Source organism: Pinus tabuliformis, chromosome 1_1 (genome assembly GCF_031772625.1).
Source record: "Pinus tabuliformis cultivar Carrire ecotype Pingquan chromosome 1_1, CPIR1, whole genome shotgun sequence".
NCBI classification, from domain to species: Eukaryota; Viridiplantae; Streptophyta; class Pinopsida; order Pinales; family Pinaceae; genus Pinus; species Pinus tabuliformis.
Window position 1 is genome coordinate 397,713,446 of NC_142297.1, and position 11,131 is coordinate 397,724,576.

Genomic DNA, 11,131 nt, shown 5'->3' on the forward strand with positions numbered 1-11,131 from the left:
GAAATCACTCTTCGCAGATGTTCCTCAAAATGGGTAAACACATAAATGGAAGTGAATGATCGGCCAAATGACGGTGGAGGTGACGGTGCACAAACACGACCAAGGCTTTTATGGCTGATGAATTTACGATCTCAGAAGGTTATTTACCGGGATAGGTTCTTTTTTTAGATAAAAATGAGCTTAAACTCTGGAGGGAACATTGCTCACTGCTTTTATTTATTTTTTAACGAGCATGAAGACCGCGTTAAAACTGCTCGGATCTTGCGTTTATTTTTTAACGAGCATGAACCATGTGCTAAAACTGCTCGAATATTTGCATGCCCCCAGCATCATAATGACGCATGTCAAAGGAGGGTGCCCCCCAAGCTTCATTGCATTCAACTTGGTGGTTGGAATGAAGGTTTACCTTTGAATTTTAAAAAGGGGATTTATTTCATTTTTTAATGAGGTTGACATAGTAAAAGAACTATCCTCATGACTCCTTGTTTCATTTTTTAACGAGGTTGACACGAGATTAGAACCGTCCTCGGACTTTTAGATCCGCTAGAAACAGAAGGTCTCATATTCCATTGGGTTCATTTCCGCCAGATTCCTTGAAGGTGGCGATGCGGAAGTACCCATTAAAGCAGGGTCTTTTAGGAAAATGACTCCGATATTTTGGAGAGAGTGATTCCTTCCCTGGATCATAGGAATGCTTCCCGTAGTAAATGGTGGCACAACTTTTGTCGAAGTTGTCGTCGAACTGCTTGGTTGATCATTTCCTTTACCGTTCGACGACTGCGGATTCCCGTAGTTTTTGCACTTTGTCGAAATCAAAGCGTCATTTTGCTGTTCAGAGGTTGACACCATTAGCACCTGGCACCGGGAAGTATCTCCACTATCAACCAGATTTTGACTTGGATCGGGAAACGGATCAGTCAATACAGCCGGGGTTTGTGAATTCTTTAAGAATCTTTTAAACTCGGCTTTATATGGACAATCTCTTGTCCAATGATCCTCATCACATATCTGACACCCAGAAGGTGGTTTCCCTTTCCCAGGAGAGTTTGAAGAATTTTTCTTAGGGGATGACCCACCTTGTTTATTCTTCCTCCCTTTGTTTTGATTCTTCTTGCTTCCTGGTTGATTGGTTTCTTTGCCCCTATCTGTTGACACGGCATTTACTTCCGAAGCAAGAATCTCTTGATTTGCTTTTTGATTCAAAGTCTTACGGGCTTTCTTATTTGAATCCTTTGTTGACTTAGCGTTTGCAGTTCCAATCACGCCATCACCGGCATGAGAGTCATTATTCGATCCGGGAGGAGGAGGGATTGAAAATTCCGGTCTGGGGGCGTCAGGTATCTTATCATAGAGCGTGCCTAACTGAGTATATACTAAGTCCAAATATTGAGCACAAGCAATAACCTGCTCCTCTGTTACGACGCCTCCCTTGGCCACATCTTCTGTTATAGCAGGAAGAAGCGACTTTATAAACCACTCAGCTAATAGCTGATCTGGAACATAGGTCTTTACCATTCTGCGACGACGACGCCACTCATGTATATGATCTGATATATGTGTGGCCGTTGTATGCTTGAAATTGGTCAAGATCTCTGTTCCAGTTTCGTACCTTATAGGTAACTGAAAGTGTGTTAAGAAAGTCGTGGCTAGGGAACTAAAATTGTCGAAAGAGGCTCTAGGTAATTCAATATACCATTTAGCCGCCGGACCAGTCAATGTCCTCTGGAAAAGGCGAAGCCTTATCGAATCATCATTCAAGGTATTCGACGAACACCACAGGTGGAATGTCATCACATGATTCGACGGGTCTTCGCCAGGATTTCCATTGAATTTAGGAATGTCCGAAGGAAGTTTGTGAGGAATCGCTGGCCACCAATGGGCATAGGCGATTGGATCGTTCGTCAATCGATGTAAATCTGGTAATTCTAGAGTTGCCACGAATGGCAACTGCTGATTCAGGTTTGACGAGGCGTACCCAGGATACGATGGAATCGCCTGAGCAGTAGGCCTTTGCATACCAGCATAATGCAACTGATGTTGATATGACTGATATGGCTGGTGGGCTTGGCCACTGTAAAGTGGTTGATTTAACCCGTTCTGAATATAGGGTTGCCCACTATTCGCAAATATCTGTTGTTCAGATCCCTGGTACACCTGTTGAAACTGAGGTTGTTGGTATTGCACCATCCATGGTTGCGAAGCCATGTTTTGCTGTGCGATACTAACCGACGGACCAAGATGCGGGGTTATGGTTCCCGTTTGTGTCTGTGTCGTCCCGGCAGTTGGCGATTTTGGTTGTGTTGCAGGTTCAATGGGCTGTTGCATTACAACTTGGGGTTGACATACAACAGGCGTCGATTGAACTTGCGACACGGTTACAATTGCTGGCGTCGTCGGGATACTAGACATAGGTACACACTGTTGCATGGAATATACAACTCTTGGTTGTTGGGGTAACATAGGTACCCAACCACTCGTCGTTACTTCAGTCAAACCTGAATGTTGTTGAAAACTGCCGTATGGGTATCCCCCCGGAAGGGGAAGTGAAAGGGCATATTGCCCCCCATATGGTAACAATCGGGAACTCAAGGGTATAGATTGCCTTTGAGGACTGGATGGCCCAAACTGATTTCCAAAGGGATCAATTTGTCTAGTTTCAACATAAGAATTACCGGGTATTATACCGGAAGAACAAACTGGAACAGACCAAGTTGTCGTAATAGTCCCTGGGTGGACTCCTTCTAGCTGATGAGAGCTAGTCGGGACAGCTGGTATGCCGGCAAACATCGTTGGAGTGACAGCAGGAGTTTCTGCTGTCGCTGTGTCATTTGGCACAGTCCTAGATGTCGACGGTTGCTCAGACATTTTAAGTCTATCCAATAAACTGCCTAACGATTCTACAGGAACTTCCAGTGGCGATGGACAAACTTCTGATGCAGAAGGAAAAAGAGTGGCGCCTACTCCAAAATGAGTTGGAGTATTTGCTTGCTGGTCCTCTACGATTTCCTCTATTGCAATCAGACCAGGAGGAAGAGGAAGACCGTCAGGTCCGTAAAAGATTTCTGGTGCCGAAGAAGGGGTTGCTTCGACAGCGACAGTTGTTTGAGCAACAAGACTCTATGGACCGGTTTCAGATGGAACTGGTTCAGTTATGCAAGTACTTGTCCTCAGACTAGGATCAGTACAACTGTCCCTCTGTTGCTGTTGAACTTCTTCAATAGAGGCAGGGATTCCAGAAATATTAGGAGTGACCAGAATCTCAGATGTTGTCGGAACTGTTGTTCTAACTTTAATGGGAGATTTTGACCCGGTCAAGCGAGTTCGCTTCGTCCGTACTATTCTCGATTCCGGAGACAAAGACGGTTGACTCGCGAGTCTCCTCGAACGACGGAGTTTTAATTGACTTTCCTCCATGGTTGCGGATTACTTGATCAACTAAAATACAAAAAGGGGAATTATGTTTCCGTATTGAATGAATTTTATTAGACGCTTTTAGACACAACTTTGCTTTTTCATGTTTTAAGAGTCGAGAAAAAGCTAAAGATGACTTTAGTCGCCTTCGATGTATTAACGAGCCCGAAGTGACAAATGCTCGGTTGGACTTTTTCAGTTATAGAGTTTGAAAAAGGCCAAAAGAAACTGCTCTGGAGATCTAGGCAGAGGGTGTGCCAAACCTTTCGCGAAACCACAGAATACGTTTTACGGTACGGGTGGTCGATCTTCGTGAATGCTGTGTTCACTGCATCGCGATCAGTAGGGCGGCCGACATGGCTTCCTAAGGATAAAGGATAAATGCCTATAGGGGTCTCCCAATATACGCGACGGTACGCGGGAGCACAAGTCCGTATTAGTGCTATCGTCCCTCAGGAGGAATCACCCACCTTCGTAGAGATCGACAGTCACTACGTTTAACGACGCCGGAACACGTCTCTACCTAGACCTCTATTGTGAGCGTTATGTTACAAAGCGTTTTTAGATTCATTCAATATATTTTAAGTTGATCTTGTTTAGCAGTTTGTCTTTCAGGATCACCACGAGATGTATTGGTACAAATTCCTAAATGCAGCTAAAATGATAAGCAAGCTTTACAATCTTTTTAGCTTTGAAAATCCTAACTACTGAGGGGAGAGAAAAACATTATCTTTCCACACAGAGCACAAAGCACAAACTAATGCACTTTCCGCTAGATCAATCACACAAACTTATCAAAAAATGCAAATGCAAGATGCATGTATTTATTTTCTTTTTCCCTTAATGTTGATGTAGACAAAAGGAAACTGTCGTATAATTTTCGAATTCAATTTGAAGCGTAAACAAACAAGTTTTGTCTAAAATCAAAAGACGCCTTACAGGTACTTGTTTCGACACTAAAAATGTATGAATTCAAACCATAAAATGAAAAACAAACAAACTCAAACAGCCATGAACAGTAATAAAACTAGCTCTTAAGATCACGACGACACTTTTACAGTTCAAGATCTAAGAGGCCACAGCTATACTGGTTTGCTTTTCACAATGGGAAACTGTAACTGAAACAAGAAATACTAAAAGAACAATCACAGTTTCATCACACAACTGAGGCGGAATAATGTCAAGGAAAGTTGATTTACAGCAAGTACAAATGACAAGCAATCAACAGCAAAATAACAGTGAAAACAGGGCCAAGACTCAATGGGAAACCTCAGGAAGACATAGCCTAACTGGTTCAGCACAGGCTCTGGTCTGTCAAACTGACTCTCAGCGCAGTTCCGGAAGGGAGTACCTGCCCTGAAATGCAGGCTGCCTTTGGACAACCTGCACTGAGACACGAGAGTTGCGTTTACAAGGGTTTCCGGGTCATAAAAAGCTCAAAAATTCACTGTTTTTGCTGAAATAAAAAGCTATAGGTCAAGTACAAGCTAAGGGATGATCAAGAGGATGAAAAGCTATCACAAAGAGCACAAGAGTCCTTGTGGATCAGCTCTTCAAATCATAAACTTGCTCAGAAACTGAGCCAGAGCAGCTGCCCTCTACTTTGCAATTGAAGGACTCAATTGCAGTTTGATTTGGTGCTCTCCTTGTTTATGAGATGAATAGCAAGAAACACAATAAACCAACAAGATACTAGGTCCCTAGCGGAGTTGCCAGTTTGTTGTGGGGAAAAGTATCCGACTCGGAATGACCCTATCCCTACTCTAAGGGTGATAGTTCCTTAGCAACAACTGAAAGTAAAGCTTTGATATTTTTCCTTTATGAAAGTACAGAGAAGGAAGAAAAGATTGACCAACCGATGTCTTTCGCTTTTGTCGATCCTGTCTCCTCTCTTTGCCTCTTGTTCCTAGCTCCTTGCTCCCTTTGCCGGCCCAGCTACACAAAGATCCTGCAAAAACAAGAGAGGGAAACTACAAGGAACATGTACTCATAACTGATGCATGGATTAGAATGAATCAAATATATAGATGAAAACAATACATCATTGCAATACAAGTATATAGGAGAACATCAAAAGCTTTATTGATAGAAGAAAAAGGTTCTGAGAAGGTTACAACCATAAATGGCTCCAATCCAGCAGCACCTCCCCAGCAGCAAGAAATCTCCTCTTCTCCTCTATAAAAGCAATCACCCAATAACTCTAACTGTAAACCAACAACACTTCCTTGCTTTGCACAAAATTCCAACCTCCCTAGACCTCATGAGAGAGCTCTATATATAGGGTAGAAGGAGAAAGGATGAGTCAGCTTGAGACTGACATAAAGCTGCCTTGTGTCCTCTCCCTCTTCAGTTAAACTTCAGTTCTTGAGTCCACTTGGAGATCCTTGCTTCCACATGGAGATCAAGTACCTCTTACTCATCACAGGGCGAATTCCTTGAACCAAGTGTCAGTTTGGAAGCTTCCTGGGCAATTGACACCTTGCAGAATGACTGTGCCACTTGGCCAATCTCGCCCAGCGCAGGTAGCCTTCATTGGTTTTGACTTTCAGCGCAGGTACAAGGAGGAGCAGTTGACATTCAGCGTAGATGCTCAGTGGAGCAGCTGACATGATCCAAAAATAGCCTGTTTTTGAGTGTTTTCAGGTGGAGAATTGATAGGAAGTGCTGTGGTTTGCTGACCTTGTTCCTCTAGGGGTAAGAACAACATGTTTAGGGACTGAGGATCCCTGTAATTATTGACATTTCATGCTCCATGCTGCGAGGCACAAAAATGTCTATAACAGTTGCCCCCTAAAGTATGAGGCCGTTTATCGGGTGAAATGCTTTATCCAGAGGGTCCGAAGTTCATTCAAGTGCTGAGAGGTTCCCTGTAATACAATACAATACAATACATTATTTTTCATTCTGTTTTCATGATCTAGCTGAGGCGGGCATTCCCATGCTCAGCTTTATAAATACATTTTGGTACATAGAACAGACGATCGTCTGATGGTAGACTGATAATTCTCTGCTGAAATTATCATCCTTTGAGTAGGATGATCATCTGTTGCAATGATGTACATGACAAATGCTTTTATATTTCCTGAATATGTATCGCAGCCCGGATGGATGAAACTAGATCCGGGGTCTTCAAACTCGTTCGATCTTCACTCTAAGTACAAGTCGATCCATGTGAGAATTTCGCTGAAGTCGAACATGGAAAGACATTGCTTGATTACCGGTCAATGATGAAAACCGTTAACAAGCGCGAGAGGAAGGATGAGTTGGAGCATAGCTGTGGTAAGGCGCAAGCTCTATAAAAAATGGATCCTTAGAGGAGGCATTCTTATTTTTATGACTGGTATTTCGAGCAGTTTTAGCACATGGTTCATGCTCGTTAAAAAATAAACGCAAGATCCGAGCAGTTTTAACGCGGTCTTCATGCTCGTTAAAAAATAAATAAAAGCAGTGAGCAATGTTCCCTCCAGAGTTTAAGCTCATTTTTATCTAAAAAAAAGAACCTATCCCGGTAAATAACCTTCTGAGATCGTAAATTCATCAGCCATAAAAGCCTTGGTCGTGTTTGTGCACCGTCACCTCCACTGTCATTTGGCCGATCATTCACTTCCATTTTTGTGTTTACCCATTTTGAGGAACAGCTGCGAAGAGTGATTTCACCTAGCCATCCTTGTGACACTGCCGTGATTGGAAAATTCCAATTTGTACCTGGAATCAGTTGCTATCCCTATTTATCACTCGTTCCTCAAAAGACGAGTCATCTTTGAGCTCTTTTCTGACTCGTAAAATATGAAAAGTTTGCCGAGTTCTGGCCTTCCAGCTCGTTAAAGGGACCGGAAGAGCTATCCCTCTTTTAGACTTTAATCTTTTTGGACCTGAGGGATTATTACACAAAAAGATCGAGCGCTTGTCTTGTTCGGCTCGGTAAAAGTACCGAACACCCATCCCTTCTGTATTGTTTTATACTTTTTCGGACTTAAGGGATTAGATGACGAAAAAGGAATTATGGAGTTAACTTTCTGTACCTTTTCAGACTCTCTAAAAATGAAAAGGACCGAGTTTTCCTTGTCGTTAGACTCGTTAAAATGATTAAATAGCGACAAACTTGTCTTTAGACGAGAACGAGTTTCCCTATCGCTAAGCTCGTTAAATCATAGCGATGGGCTTGCCCGAAGGGCAGGTTATAGAACAAGCATATGTTATCCTCCTCAAGCTTGACAAAAATAAAGAGGTACTGGTCAGAAATGACTGGGGAAAAATTGGGAGAACATCAAAGCTTAATGGTAGCAAGTCGCTCTTGAACATGACACTTTTCTTGTGGAGTCGCCAGTTTGTTGTGGGGAAAAGTATCCGACTCGGAATGACCCTATCCCTACTCTAAGGGTGATAGTTCCTTAGCAACAACTGAAAGTAAAGCTTTGATATTTTTCCTTTATGAAAGTACAGAGAAGGAAGAAAAGATTGACCAACCGATGTCTTTCGCTTTTGTCGATCCTGTCTCCTCTCTTTGCCTCTTGTTCCTAGCTCCTTGCTCCCTTTGCCGGCCCAGCTACACAAAGATCCTGCAAAAACAAGAGAGGGAAACTACAAGGAACATGTACTCATAACTGATGCATGGATTAGAATGAACCAAATATACAGATGAAAACAATACATCATTGCAATACAAGTATATAGGAGAACATCAAAAGCTTTATTGATAGAAGAAAAAGGTTCTGAGAAGGTTACAACCATAAATGGCTCCAATCCAGCAGCACCTCCCCAGCAGCAAGAAATCTCCTCTTCTCCTCTATAAAAGAAATCACCCAATAACTCTAACTGTAAACCAACAGCACTTCCTTGCTTTGCACAAAATTCCAGCCTCCCTAGACCTCATGAGAGAGCTCTATATATAGGGTAGAAGGAGAAAGGATGAGTCAGCTTGAGACTGACATAAAGCTGCCTTGTGTCCTCTCCCTCTTCAGTTAAACTTCAGTTCTTGAGTCCACTTGGAGATCCTTGCTTCCACATGGAGATCAAGTACCTCTTACTCATCACAGGGCGAATTCCTTGAACCAAGTGTCAGTTTGGAAGCTTCCTGGGCAATTGACACCTTGCAGAATGACTGTGCCACTTGGCCAATCTCGCCCAGCGCAGGTAGCCTTCATTGGTTTTGACTTTCAGCGCAGGTACAAGGAGGAGCAGTTGACATTCAGCGCAGATGCTCAGTGGAGCAGCTGACATGATCCAAAAATAGCCTGTTTTTGAGTGTTTTTAGGTGGAGAACTGATAGGAAGTGCTGTGGTTTGCTGACCTTGTTCCTCTAGGGGTAAGAACAACATGTTTAGGGACTGAGGATCCCTGTAATTATTGACATTTCATGCTCCATGCTGCGAGGCACAAAAATGTCTATAACACCTGGGCACAAGCTGAATACATATTTGGAAATATTAGGAACCACAGATGGATGAACAACTATTGGTTCGGTCAAAATGAGAAAATACAAGCCCGGTCAACACTGGTCAAACTTGACCTGTCACCCAGAAATCCCTATTAAAAGGGGCATTTTTAGGATTTTTTGGAATTCTTCCATATTTCTTGTAACTAATGGATGGCTTCAACATGATGAAGTGGGATAACATTAATGATGGTTGTTTTAGACTTTTTAGCTTATATGGTTATTATTTTTCCTATTTAAAGAGAGGCATTCATAGTTAGAACATGTAGAAAAACTTGAAGATTATTATTTTGAGATAATTGAAGATAGAGCTTTTGTTTCATGATTTCTTTATGTTTGCTGGAGTGAATGAGTTGTTGTAACTGAGTATTTTAGCAGTGTAACAGCAAGGTTGGAGGCCCCCCATATCAAGCTAAGTACACTTTGTTATATGATGTTCATACTTGTGCATATTCTAGTTTAATTCTCCATGTTTATTATATTAATTTGTTGTAAATATTTGTAAATATCTTTAATGAGAATTCATTTTATGGCATGTGTTAAGTGAAGATTTCTTCCTTTTAGTGATTATCTTGAATGTGGAAGGACAACTAGGTCTCTTAGAAAAGATCCTCTTCTCCATGAGCTAGGACTAAGATTGAACAAGATTCACTTCTTTCAAGCTTTCTTAGATTAAATTCTTATGCTTTCATTACATTCTCTTATTCTTACCTAGATATTGGCAATGTCATTATAGAAATGTTGAAGGAGGACAACCAAGTCTCTTTGAAAAGAGCCTCTTCCTTGTTTTTCTAAAATAGTCCAATTTCATTGACCAATAATGTATGCTTTTATGGAATATACTTAAATATTTTTGCTTATGTTGTGAAGAGTGATTTATATTTATGATATGCATTTCCATTCTCATGACTCCTTTATATATTAGTCCTTATCCAAAAATTCATAAATTGTGTTTGCTTCCACTAGTAGAAAGTGAGCAATTAGTGACTAGGTGACTAAAAAAGTTAGTCACCATAGCTTTTCCAAGTGAAATACTACCAAAAATGAGCAATCTTAAGTGACCGAACTAAAAACAATTAACATAAATCACTAATTCAGTCACGGGTTAAAATATGTGACTAGCTAATAAGTAATATAACTAAAAATGGCTAACATGAATGACTAATTTAGTCTAAGAACAAAAATACAACCACCTAACAAGTAATACAATAATATGAATCAATTTTTTATGTTAGTCATCTTAATCATGCCAAGCAGTCTAAAATTACAAGTGATAGGGGATTGCAAGGTTGTTAAAGATTGGTTGAAAGGTTATCCTTCATTAAAAACTTGTTCATCCTCACATGGTGTATAGGTGAGCCAACTTTGCACTATGTATCTCCAATAATTTTTAATTTTAAAAATATATTTTTTAATTAAAAAATATTTTCTACATTTTTTAAAATTCTATTCATTGAATCTAATTGGATATAGTTTTAATTTGAAATTAATTTAAAGGGAAATTTTTTTTTTTAAGACTATAATATCAAATAAAAACTACTTTAATTTCATATTAACAGACCTACATTCATCTTAACCCCGAATCTATCAAGCATTGAAAGGGGTCCAATCTCTCGAGGTGCAGATCTTTTTTTTCTAACGCAAAACTTGAGGAAATGTTTTCACCTCGAGAAATTGGATCCCTCGTGGCACTTGATAGCTATAAGGTTAATATGGATCTAGGTTGGTTATAAAGTATTATATAATATCTATATTTGTATTTGTGTCTCTTTGTTATTCCCTCTCTCTATATCACCCCGAAAACATACACACACTCTCTCTCCCTCTCTTCCCCTTCTTTGTCTATCTCTCTCTTCCCCTTCTCTCCCTCTCTATCTATATCCTTCTCTCTATTCCCTCCTGCACTCCTCTCTCCCTCACTCTCTCTCCATGAATCACTTGTCACCCCTTCTCTCTCTCCACCTTTCTCCCTCTACATTTTTATTGTTCCCTCCATCTCCTATCCCCTCCAATTCCATCTCTCTCTCCTCATCTCTATCTTCCTTCCTCTCTATCCCTTATCTCCCACCTCCCTCTATCTCTCCCCCCAAATCACTCTCCCTCTATCTCTCTCTCTCTCTTCCATCCAACTCTATCACTATCTCCCCCTCCCTATCCTTTTCCATATCTCTCCCTTCTCCTTCACTCCTTATCTCTATCCTCTCTTCTTTCTCTTCCCTCATCTCCTCTCTCCCTCACTTTCTCTCCATCTCTCCCTTCTCACTCCTCTCTCTCTCCACCTCTATC